The sequence below is a fragment of the Solanum tuberosum genome, unplaced genomic scaffold (genome assembly GCF_000226075.1).
Source record: "Solanum tuberosum cultivar DM 1-3 516 R44 unplaced genomic scaffold, SolTub_3.0 scf00672, whole genome shotgun sequence".
Lineage (NCBI taxonomy): Eukaryota > Viridiplantae > Streptophyta > Magnoliopsida > Solanales > Solanaceae > Solanum > Solanum tuberosum.
The window spans coordinates 133,281-146,067 of NW_006239587.1; the positions used below are offsets into that span (position 1 = coordinate 133,281).

The 12,787-nt window shown below is 37.6% G+C and overlaps 1 long non-coding RNA gene across 8 annotated transcripts; it reads left to right on the top strand.

Annotated features, from left to right (window-relative positions):
* The first annotated feature begins 7 nt into the window (after positions 1–7).
* LOC102604388 (uncharacterized) lies at positions 8–12,787 on the top strand. 8 transcript variants are annotated; one of them, XR_001472364.1, is made up of 4 exons: positions 8–4,671; positions 6,114–10,746; positions 10,969–12,268; positions 12,465–12,787. It is a non-coding gene; the product is annotated as an uncharacterized lncRNA (long non-coding RNA). The 8 variants fall into 8 exon arrangements; XR_368906.2 differs by lacking the exon at positions 12,465–12,787 and having other exon boundaries at positions 10,969–11,404; positions 11,496–12,450; XR_368905.2 differs by lacking the exon at positions 12,465–12,787 and having other exon boundaries at positions 10,969–11,404; positions 12,095–12,450.

Genomic DNA, 12,787 nt, shown 5'->3' on the forward strand with positions numbered 1-12,787 from the left:
TGTTAGAACAAAAATACTCAAGAAACTGATTTGAAGAATAAAAATTGAGTGAACTTATGAAATTCCTACTATGTATTAATTTGCATAAGATCTGAATTTATACAAGGAAAAACCTAACCATTTCCTATCTAGTAGCCACTAACAACCATAAAAGGGGCCACTAACAGCCATTAAAGGGGCCACTAACTTCAGAAAGTTGAGCAACTAAAGTTGACTAAGTCTAGCTTAAAAATAGGAAGCACTAAACTGAAATAAGTAAAAAACAGTAAAAATAATAAGCTGGGAAAAATGCCAATTTTCTAACAGATACTGGGTAATTATTGTTGATCAGGGTAATAATGTTTGATTAAGATGTGGGTAATTACTATTTGATCAAGATAATGGGTAATTATTGTTTGATCAAGATAATGAGTAATTATTGTTTGATCAAGATATGGGTAATTATTGTTGATTAAGATATGGGTAATTACTGTTTGATCAAGATAATCGGTAATTATTGTTGATTAAGATATAGATAATTATTGTTTGATCAAAGATAATGGGTAATTATTGAATATTGTTCTCTTCGGAAGATGAGCTGATGCCTTCCTTCGGGGAGTTCTTCGAAAGATGAGTTGATGCCTTCCTTCGGGGAGTGATCGCTTCTGCAATGATTCCGCAATTCAAAAAGTCTTTTTTGATGTGCCTGTAGTAGCATATGTGTTTGGTTTTTGATTTCTTTGCTATCTCAGAATTATATAAATCTCACGTTATCTACTTTTGAATCTATGGAAATCTTTGATCATCTCTTTAGAGAAGGAACGTTAGGGGTTTGGGGAGTTCTTGACCTTTTCAGTTTGCAATTAGTTATGTATTTTGCTAATTTATTGATTCGTTATTGTTGTTTGTTTGATCAGGTATGGGTAATGAAGCTTGCTGTTACTGTTACCTGCATCTCAATGCTAATTCTGCTGTTTTTGTTCTGAGAATTCGTGTGTTTTGTCATACTCTGAAACCTAGCAATTTCCTTTTGTTGGATCAGATACGAGTAGAATTGGAAATTTGGCTCACCAGGCATTGCCTACTTGGATTTGGATCTTCTAGTCTAGTGGAGCTATCAGTTTGAATTTGATATCTTGACTTCCATCTTTAATGCTAATTATGATCTCCTCGCATCAACTTCTTTTACCTTGTTATTTTGTTTGGTCAAGAATACATAGATGGGCATCTAGGTGCAAGTGGTTCTACAGGAACAAGTGTCTTGCTATGGTGTTTGTGGTCGGAAAGATGCGGCAGTTCCCAGGTCTGTGACTAAAGGTTTTGGAGTGTCCAGTCTCTCAAAGCTTTGCTCAAAACTGGTACGAAATGGAAGTTCTCAACTGGGATAATTCTTTTCACAAGTGTGTATAGTGTGTTCTGCTGCCAGATAGTTTTAGTTGTTAGTTCAAATGCTCGTGTTCTTTGATGATCCTGGTGTCTTATGGTGTTATAGGCACTTGATAAAGTCAAAAGTCAATGCTGGATCTTTGATAGTGCTGTAATGTGCTCTTCTACTACTTATCATCTCGCTGTTTTCGCTTTGTTATCACGCCAGCTGGTTTTGTGTTCATTGGTGAATGAATGTGTAGACCACATGGTGACAGTAACAAGAGTAGTAGTTTTGGGAACTTCTAAGGATTGTATCCGGTATGCATTCATGTGCTCCTTGTTTATTGGTTTTTTTGGTCCTTGCACTCCAAGATGGATATTGTTAGGCTTCAATCAAAATGGGGGTTCTTGATCTTGTCTCTTGCATCTCTAGTGATTTCTTAGGTGATATGGGGAACTTCTAAGGATTGTATCGGTATGCATTCCTGTGCACCTTGTTTATTGGTCTTCTTGGTCCTTGCACTTCAAGATGGATATTGTTAGGCTTCAACCAAAATGGGGTTCTTAGTCCTTGTCTCTTGCATCTCTAGTGATTTCTTAGGTGATACGGGTTCTGTCAGCTTTGCACTTAACTGGTCCCTTCTTTTAGTGCTTGCAGTTGGGTCTTACCGAGCAGTGAATTTTTTTTTCATGGAGGGGCTTTGCTTGGCCATTTGTGTAGAGGTTTCTTAGTTCAGATAATTGTTAGTATTGAGGTACTCATTTCAGTTTTTTCCCCAAATCAGAGTGGTCCCTTTTCTCTTTGTCAAAAATTGCTGCTGCATGGAAATTGCCAAAAGCTAAGATAGTTTTTCCTACACACTCTGGATGCATATGTTCCTTGATGATCCAGTTGATGAGATTGCTGGTGGTTGATGGGTATATGGTCTTATTGAAACCTGATAAATACTCGGAACTCAATCCTAGATCTTTTGACAGCCCGGTCAAGTAGGTCCCTGTTGAACCCTCTCTTTTGGTGTTCTCTCTGCGTCATCTTCTCTGGTTCCTTTTTCTTGCTTCACCCCAGCTTGATTTTGTTTGTTGGATGGATGCCAGTTAAGAGGACTAGATTTGGAAAATTTTGAAGGTTGATGCTCAGTGTCCGTTCCTGTGCATGCTGTTTCCTTGCCATTTTTGTGCTTGCACTGCAATCTGAGTATCATCAGGCTTCGATAGAGGGTTTTCCAATATTTTTTCTTTGCCATTTTTTGTGCTTGCATTGCAATCTGAATATTATCAGGTCTTCGAGAGAGGGTTTTGTCAGCTTTGCATGTAACCCTTCCCTTCATTCCTTTGCTTGCAGCCATTGGGTCTTACAAAGCAGTGAATTCTTATTTTCATGGAGGTACCTTATAAACCTCCATAGGTGTTGAGGTTTCGTTAGTCAGTCTTCTATGAGTATAGATAAATTTCTCTTCCCTACTGACTCATTTGTCTTTGTCATAACTATTGTTGTATGGTAGTTTCTCAATTAGGACATTATTTTCACCAATGTGTGTTGTATTTTGCTGCCATGGAGTTCTTAATTCAGATGCCTATGTTCTTATGGTGCTACAATTGATAAGGTCTCTTATGGTGATGAGGTCTCTTACTCTCTTATGGCTATGGATGCCTGATAAGGACTTGACCAATTCTAGATCTTTCTATAGTGGCGGAAAATACTTCTGAACTTTTGTTCTTTTAGCTACTTATCAAACTGCTCTCATTTTTTTCGTTATATCACTAGTTTTTTTTGGTTGTCTGGATGTGTAGACCATGTGGTGACACTGTTATGGACGTTCAGATTTTGAAATTTCAAAGCTTGGTTAACCAACACGTGATCCTTTGCTTCCTTTTTTGGTCTTTTTGGTGCTTGCATTGCAGTCTGGATGTTTTCGGGGATTTGACAAAATGGGGTTTTCAGTCTCATTTATGGCATCTCTAGTGATTACTTAGGTGTTTGGGGTTCGTCAGGTTTGCTCTGAACTGTTCCCTTCTTTCTGTTCTTGCAGCCATTGCCCAGGGCAGTGAATTCTTTTTTTCATGGAGCGGCCGTGTGTTTTGTTGGTTTGCGTTGATGTTTCTTTTGCCAAGTCTTTTATGAGCATGGAGTTTTCGATTCAATTTTCTTCCCTAGTGGCCCTTTGTCCTTATCAAAACTAGTGTTGTATGGAAGTTTCTCAACTAGGACAACGTAATTCACCGGTGTGTGTTGTATTCTGCTGTCATGAAGTTTAGTCCAGACGCTTATGTTCTTCGATTATCCAATTGATGAGGTCTTCTATGGCATATGGACCCTTGATAAGTACTCGTCCAAGTCTAGATCTCATTTGATAGTGGCATAAAATACTTTTATACTTTTGTTCTGTAGCTACTTACTTATCTTCCCTGTAGACCATGTGGTGACACTGTTATGGACGTTCAAATTTGGAAATTTCAAAGCTTGGTTTACCAACATGTGATCCTCTTCCATCTTTTGGACTTTTTGGTGCTTGCACAACAATCTGGTTATTGTCCGGGCTTCGACATAAGGGGCTTTTCAGTCTCGTCTATGGCATCTCTAGTGATTACATAGGTGATTTGGGGTTCGTCAGATTTGCACTCAACTGTTCGTTCCCTTCTTTCTGTTCATGCAGCTATGGTTACAAGGCAATGAATTATTCTTTCCATGGAGTGGATGTGTTTGCCTGTTCGTGTTAAGGTTTTTTTCAGTTTAAGTTTTTATGAGTATCATGATTTTCGATTAAGTTTTCTTCAGGAGTTTCTTGACTAAGATAATATTTTTCACTTGTGTGTGTTGTTATTCTGCTGCCGTGAAGTTTTTAATGCAGACACTATGTTCTTCGATGATCTAATTGATAAGGTCTCCTATGGCTATGGACATTTGATAAGTGCTCATCCAATTTTGGATATTTTCCTTAGACAGCGCCATAAATGCTCCTCTACATGTGGTCTTCTAGCTACAGATATTTCGGTTATCACAACTTTAGTTTTTTTGTTTGGATGGATGTGTAGACTATATGGTGACAGTAATAGAGGTTAAGTTTTGGAGATTTCAAAGGTTGATATCCAGTATGGTATCTCTGTACCCTCTTGGTGTTTTTGGTTCCTGCACTGCAATTTTGATATATTGGTCAGAGCTTCAACAAGTTTAAAATCTTGTCCATATGGCGTCTCTAGTGATTTCTTAGACGGTATGGGTTTCATCAGTTTTGGACTTGATTGTACCCTTCTTTTTGTGCTTGCAGCCATTGGGTCTTACAGAGCAATGAATTATTCTTTTCATGGAGCGGCTCTCTTTGTCAGGTTTCTGTGGTTCAGGCTTTATGAGTTCTGGCATTTTCAACTATACTAGTTTTTTTTCTGTTAGTGTGTGTTGGTATTCTACTGCCATTTTGAGTGTTTAGTCCAGATGCTTATTTTCTTCGATGATCCAATTGATGAAATTCCTGATGGTTGATGGTTATTTATGGTCTCATGGACGACTGAGACCATCTTCAACCCACCTCTATTTTACTCTCCATTCTCTATATTTGGAGAGTAAAATAGAGAATGGGCACTCCAACCCAACTCTATATCACCCTCTATTCTTCATATTTAGAGAGTTGAATAGTAGTTCTCCAAATTTGGAGAACTACTATTCAACTCTCTAAATATGAAGAATAGAGGGTGATATAGAGTTGGGTTGGAGTGCCCATTCTCTATTTTACTCTCCAAATATAGAGAATGGAGAGTAAAATAGAGGTGGGTTGAAGATGGTCTCAGTCGTCCATGAGACCATAAATAACCATCAACCATCAGGAATTTCATCAATTGGATCATCGAAGAAAATAAGCATCTGGACTAAACACTCAAAATGGCAGTAGAATACCAACACACACTAACAGAAAAAAAACTAGTATAGTTGAAAATGCCAGAACTCATAAAGCCTGAACCACAGAAACCTGACAAAGAGAGCCGCTCCATGAAAAGAATAATTCATTGCTCTGTAAGACCCAATGGCTGCAAGCACAAAAAGAAGGGTACAATCAAGTCCAAAACTGATGAAACCCATACCGTCTAAGAAATCACTAGAGACGCCATATGGACAAGATTTTAAACTTGTTTAACGACATAAATGGTGGTAGATGAAAATCTACGATTTAAACAACTTCTAGCTAGACATAAAAAAAATTAAGGACAAAAATGCTCATTATGAACTCCGTAATGCATTAATAGAGAATTTTATGGGGAGCAACGGTTAATAATTTTTTGAAAATTGAGTGTTTATGTAATTGTATTTCACTTTTATTTGAATTTGTCCATTAATTTGTATATTATATAATATTTTCTTGCAATTTATGTTATTTAAAATTTAGAATAAAATAAAATTTTATATCACATGAAAATTATATAAAGTAATTATTGGGAAAAAGAAATAAAGGATTTATACTATGAAATAAGAATATAAGAATGAAATAGAAATAATAATATAATATTGAAGGAAAAAGAAAAGATTCCTTTTTAGAGAGTAAATAGAGAATTGGGTTGGAGTTGGTTGTCTAGAAAAAAATAAAGAACTCTATATTTGGAGAGTAAAATAGAGTGTAGGGTTGGAGATGCCCTGAGAAGTACTAAATTTTGGATCTTTGAAAACCTCGTAAAATGGTCCTCTTTTTTGGTGTTCTTGCTGCTTATCTTCTCTGCTTCATTTTTCTTGTATTACGCTAGCTTGCTCTTGTTTGTTGAATGTGGATGTGTCGTGACAGTTGAGAGGAATAAACTTGGAAGATTTTGAAGGTTGGTGGCCTGTGTGCATTTCTCTGCATCCTGTTTCTTGGCCATATTGGTGCTTGCACTTCAATCTGGAGATTATCATGCTTTGAAAGAAGGCGGTTCTCAATTTTGTCTGGCATTTGTAGTGAATTCCTTGGTGGTATGGTCTTTGCCAGATTTGCACTTGAACTTCTTCCATTCTTTCTGTGCTTGCAGCTGCTGGGTCTTACAGAGCGATAGATTCTTCTTTTCATGGAGTGGCATGATCTGTCAATTTAGTGTTGAGGTTTATTGTTTGATGCTCTAATGATTGAGATCTTCAATTCAATCTTCTTCCCTAAACAGAATGGTTCACTTCTCTCTTGTCAACACTGCTTCACTAGTGTGTATTTTGTTGTGATATTATTTTTTTAATAATCCAGATGCTTATGTTCTTTGGTGATCCAACTGATGAGATCTCCATGGTTATGGACAACACTTGATAAGAGTATTCAAACTCAATCATGTTCTTTTGATGGCCCTGTACTTCTCGTGTTCTCGCTACTTACCTTCTCTGATTTCGTTTGGAGATTTTATAGTATGGTTTGGGTGTGCATCCCTCTGTGGACCATGTTTCTTGCCATTTTGGTGCTTGCACTGCAATCTGTTTATTGGATATCACCAGGCATCAAGAACAGGGCACTTTGCAATATTATCTTGTTTGGCATCTCTAGTGTTCTCTCCTGCATGGTATTTTCCACTTACCTGTTACGTTCTTTTTGTGCATGCAATGGTTGGGTCTTCCAGAGCATGAACTTCAACTCAGATTTCTTCCGAATCAGCAGGTCCCTTTTTCTTTGTCAAAACCTACGGTTGTGTAAAAGTTCTCAAGAATCATAATATTTTTCACTAGTGTGTGTTGTACTCTGCTGCCATGAAGTTTTTAGTCTAGATGCTTTTTCTTGGACTTATCCAAATGATGATGAGATCCCTGATTGTTATGGACACCTGAGAAGTACCCAAGCTCAATTTTATATCTTCTTATGGCCCGATGAGCTCCTTCTACTTCGGTGTTCATGCTACTTATCTTCTCTGTTTCTATTTTCTTATGCTTATCCCGCTACTTGATTTGGTTTGTTTGGATGCATGTTTGTAGACCACATGGTAACCATGAGGGGATCAGATTTGGTAATTTCAAAGTTTGGTCTCAGTGTGTGTCCTTCCCTTGTGCACCTTGTTTCTGTGCCATTTTGGTGCTTGCACGGCAATTTGGATATCACCAGGCACTGGCAAGGGAGTTACACAATCTTGTCTGGCACCTCTAGTGATCTCTCCTATGTTGCATGGGTTTCGCAGCTTCAACTCTATCTGTTCCCTTCTTTTTGTGCTTGCTGCTGTTGGGTCTTTCAAGATCAGTGAAGTCTTCCTTTCATGGAGCAGCCTTGTTTGTCTAAGCGTTGAAGTTTTCCTTAGTTCAGGCTTTGTATTAGTACCTAGCTCTTTGATTAAATTTTCTTCCCTAGTCATAGAGATCCCCTTATCTCGTTGGCGGAAGTGCTGTTAAGCGGAAGTTTTCAATCATGATAACTCTCTCCACAAGTGCATTTTCAGCTTTTAGTCCAGTTGCTTTTGTTTTGCGATGATCCAACTGATGAGTTATCTTATGGTGTGGATCTCTGGTAAGTACTCGCTCAGTTCTGGATTTTCCATCATCTACCTTTTGTGTTCTTGCTGCTTATCTTCTCTGCTTCCATTTTCTTTTTGCTCATCACACCAGTTTGAGTTTTTTCTGTTGGAAGGATGTATATACCACATAGTGTATGTGTATTGGAGGAGTAGATTTGGAAATTTAAAAGCTTAGTGTTCAGTAAGCTGGTCGTTTAGGTGCTTGCACTGCAATCTGGATATCGTTAGGGCTTTGAGGGAAAGGGGGTTTCTAAATCTTTGCATTTAACTGTTCTTTCTGTGCTTGTAGCTGTGTTCTTAAAGATCTAATCTCTCCTTTTTGTGGAGCAGCCTTTGTTGATTTATGTTGAGGTTTCGTTTGGTTCAAGCACCTGTAAGTGTTCGGTTTTCAGTTTGGTTCTCTTCTCTAATCAGTATTTTATCTTTTCTCACCACACTCTTTTCAAAGTGGTGATCTTCTAGTAATTCGTTAAAATTAAAATTTTACATGTTAGTGGGTTACAGTACATGATCATTTTCATTCAATTTCTGGTTCATTTATTGGGTGCAGCATCTGCACCATAGTCACTACTATTGTCAGACTAATTATTGTTAGGTAAGTGAAGCCTCTTTTTTTTTTTTTGAAGATCTCTCCCCTATCTTTTTTTTTTGGAACATGTGCATTATATTCAGACATTCAATCATTTGACGAGTTGCTTCTGAGTGTTAGCTATTATGTAAAACTTTAATATAAACTTGGAGCTCCTGCACACCTTTTTTCTCCATTAAGCATTGCCATTTGAACAGTCTTTGCACCAAAGAGGGCAATTCATTGAATCTAGAACAGATCAAGTAAAAAAACATGGCTCATCTTTTGTGTGACAGGTCATGTACAGTCTTTATGTATTTATATCACAAAAGTAACTATTGTTTTCTGTGTAGAAGATCTTCTCATGAGATACCCTTGTAAGTCCATTACATATCAGATCATTGTGCAAGTTGGGAATTTTTTTCTATGAATTTTGTTCTTCTAAATACTCCTCTGAGATGAGCTTTGTACTATTTTCTTGATATCGTTGAAATTGCCATTGATTATAGGTAACTGTTGTTCTGTCATTCTCCGTGTTCTTGATGTATGTTTAGTCAAATGTCACTTCACTGATTGCATGTTTCCTAAAATGTCACTTAACCGATAATTTGTTCAGCCAATGTCACTTCACAAATCTGTCACTGATGGTTTCTTTACTTCGTTCTCGTCATGTTCTATTACCAGCTATAATTCATTTCTTATTTCAGAAATTGTTCCTTGCTCCTTGGATTTCTTATATTGGTGAGTGATTAGTTGCACAAGTTAAAAGGGGGTCTTCTAAGAAGCCCCACCCAGACCAAGTTTAGACAGTTTTGAAAAGTGCTGCTGTCTTGGCCTTCATTCATCAAGTGCAGCTCTCCATTCAATCATTTACGGAGTTGCTTCAGACTGTTAGCCATTGTGTAAAACCGCACACTGTTTTTGCCATAAAACATTGCCATTTGAACAGTCAAATATTGAATCTAGAGCAGATCAAGTAAAAAACATGGCTCATCTTTTGTGTAACAAGTCATGTACACTCTTTTATGTTATTTATATCAACGCAACTAGTTTTGTGTTACCAGAGACGGTTGATGATTTTTGGATATTTACAGAATTTGGTAGGTCGGGATTTGTTGGTGCAGTTGTATCCGTAAGTTTTCTGATTTTGCTATGTAGGTATGGAGTATGAGCAGATCTGTGAGTTGCAGAAAAGAGTGTCTGCAGAATGCTTGGCCTCCTGTGCTGTGGAAGTGAGACCTGAAGGATGAGCTTATGGCGCAGGGAATCTCTTTCTGGGTTTTGCAATTTTATTTTGAAGTTTGAATTTGCTGTGGATTCTCACTTTTGTTTGTTTCTCGAGGCAACCAAGGACTTCCTGTTTAGGTTATGCCAATCTCTTTCTGGTTCTACCCGAGGCAATGCTGTAAACCTCATCTCTGGTACCTGCAGCAGATCATCTTTTCTTGAATCTTCTCCTCGGGAACACTATTCTGTAGAAGTTTCTGAGCCTTCCCTAGTATATGTTGCTCTCTATATTCCATGTTGTTAGGGGATTGGCTCATTTACCTCCCAAGTCTTCTGGTTTTCCTTATCTACCCATAAGCTTTAAATGGAGTACAGGTGCTAGAGTAGTGGAATTTTAATGTGTTATCTACCATAAACACAAGTATTAGTTGGCAGTGATATCGTGTTATCCAACCAATTAGTTAGGTAGGTTCATGCAGCTAGCATGAGAAGGGATGAGATTAAGGAGTTTCTGAAAAGCGATCAGTTATAGTCTTTTACAATGGTTTTGATAATGTTAGACTCCTGTTTTTTACATTTTTGTTGTATTTGCTCATTTGGATCTCTTACCTATAAAACAGCACTACAGATGTGAGTGTACATTTTTTGAAGTTGAGGAAGGTATTAGCATCTTGAAGTAGCTAGGATAGTTTGGCTTCTGTTTGTCATGGTATTTCTTTTCTAAATATGGCCATTGAATGGGGTATTTCTGTTTTCTTTGAGCTCCAGTTCGAATTTGCGAGATAATTTGAGGGGGGTATTTCTCTTTTTTAAGCTCCAGTTGTTCAATTTCCAGATAACTCTGAATGGGGTATTTCTGTTCTTCTAAGCTCCAGTTGTCTAAATTTGCCAGCCAAGAGTTATCAGCCTCAAGATGTTGCGTTGGAGTAACTGTTGGTCCAGCTTTGTTCCTCTTTTCCCTCAAGCACTTGTAGCTACTTTGATAGCATTAGAATTAAAAGGGAATATATTTTTCTGCTAAAATACACGGATTCAGTTCCATATAAGTGGATTTGATCTCCAAAAGTGGTGAGAAGTTGGGAGGATTGTAAATCGGTTGTTGTGGAGCATGTTAAACAGAAAAGGACCTGGTATGCTGTGGAGCATGTTAAACAGATAACGTCCTGGTATGGTCACTTGGATTCCTATTTTTACATTGACCTGTTCTAGTCATTTTTGCATGTTGGAAAGTACTTGAATATCTGTTTTGGATTAACATTACAAGTTCTTCTTGTTATTTTGTGGGGGTGGGTGTTCAATTACACTTGAGTGTTCTAGTCGCTCAGTACTATCTAATGTGCTTTTCTCCTACAATGTGTAGTAATTATTAATCTATGTGCACCTTGCAGGATGAGTGTTCTATTAGAGCGGCAGTGTCGGTGATGGAGTTTGAACTATGAGTAAGAATTGGATGTTTTCAGAATAATTGTCTCCTCTCACTGTCTCACATGTATGAAATGCAGTTACTGAATATAAGTGGTATATAGGTACTATTCTAAAAAGTATAGGTGTGAAGTAGCTTTCTGTTTTGGGTTGTTATGATGAGTTGGGAATCTCTTTATTTGGCTCATCTCACATGCTTATTTGGTCTCTTTTGATTTGGAAGTAGTATCTTGGATTTAGTAAAGCTTGAGTTCAGGGAAAACAAGGAGATACTTTTTCTCAAAACATGGACTAATGAAAGTTTAACTCTGAAGAAGCACTTGATGAAGCATCCCGAAATTTTGATGAAGCACTTGATTCCATGTGTGTAGTGATGGAGCTGGTGCAAAAACTGATTTCAGGGTACATATTGCTCTCTATGTGCAGATACTTTGTAGTTCCAGAACTGGAGAATCTGCTTTCTGGATATTATATATATTTTTTGTTGTTGAAGGTGCTATGAAATTGTGGATGTCACGAATGCAACTTCTTCATGGTATGAGATGTATGTTGAGTTCTAAGATAGAAGTGATTTTGACGTAGTGGTCCAGTGTTTCTTTCATTGCACAATTACCCTTGGGCAATCTCATAAAAAGACTAGGACCTGTTGGAGCCATGACATTTTTATTTTTCATCTGATATGCATCTATGAAGTAATATCTTGTCATTCGAAGTCATGTTTTGCACTTGCCAGGGCCGATAGTTGTCTTTGACATTTTTACTTTTTAGCAGCGATGCATCTCTCAAGTAGTATCTTGTCATTTGAAGTCATGTCTTGCTCTTCAGGGCCCAAAAGTTGTCTATCATGTGACATCATATGTGGGAGAATTTCATTATTTGTCCAAATTAATTTGTGAGAATGCTCCATAGTATTCTAACATAGAGTCTTTTCTTCAATGAGGTTTGCAAAAATATACCAGCACTATGAGTCTGTTCGGTTCTCCAATTTTAAGTTGTGAGAATTTTACAAGATAATGGAATACAGTACTTTTCTAGCACCACGACTTAAAGAATTTTGATGACTTGTAATTTTCTCTCTCACTTCTTTCGTAGAAGGGCAGTGCCAAGTCTACTTAACTGCCGAGTCTTTTTGTACAGCAACAACAACAACAGGCCCAGCGCAATTCCAAAAGTGATCGCATAAGTGGGGTCTGGGAGGGAAGGACGTAAGAAGACCTTACCTCTTAACTTTGAGGGACAGAAAGGCTTCTCTGGTAGACCTTGGAGGTCACTTCCCAGTCTGTTCCTCCCTATCTTCATTTCCAAGTTGTGTACTCTTTTCTTTGTGTTTATGTTGAATACATTTATTTGAAGATTATTTTGTTAGTTCTATATGATCTCACATTGTTTCGGCACCAATAGTAGTTCTTGTGGTTTCTTTTGTAGTAGTGTTGATTTATTTGTTGCTACATTTTGTGTTTAGGTGACCCTCGTAACTCCGCCTGTTAAATCAGCCGGTCCCAAGCCCGGACTAAGGAGGAGGGGAAGGTGTTCAAGTTTGCAATTAATTGTCTGTTTTTTTTAATTAGTAGAAATGTTTCTGGAGTCGCCTATGAGCAATTATGGCATCTCTAATTACAATTATCACTTATTAGTAATGTACATCGGATGAAATGTAAAGAGATGCATTAGGGACTTGTCATGCAATTGGTAATTACAAATTGTGGCAACTAAATGCATTGCAATCTTGCAGCTGTTGCAATTTACTTATGATTTGCCTTAACACCGGAATTATTGTTTCCCTTA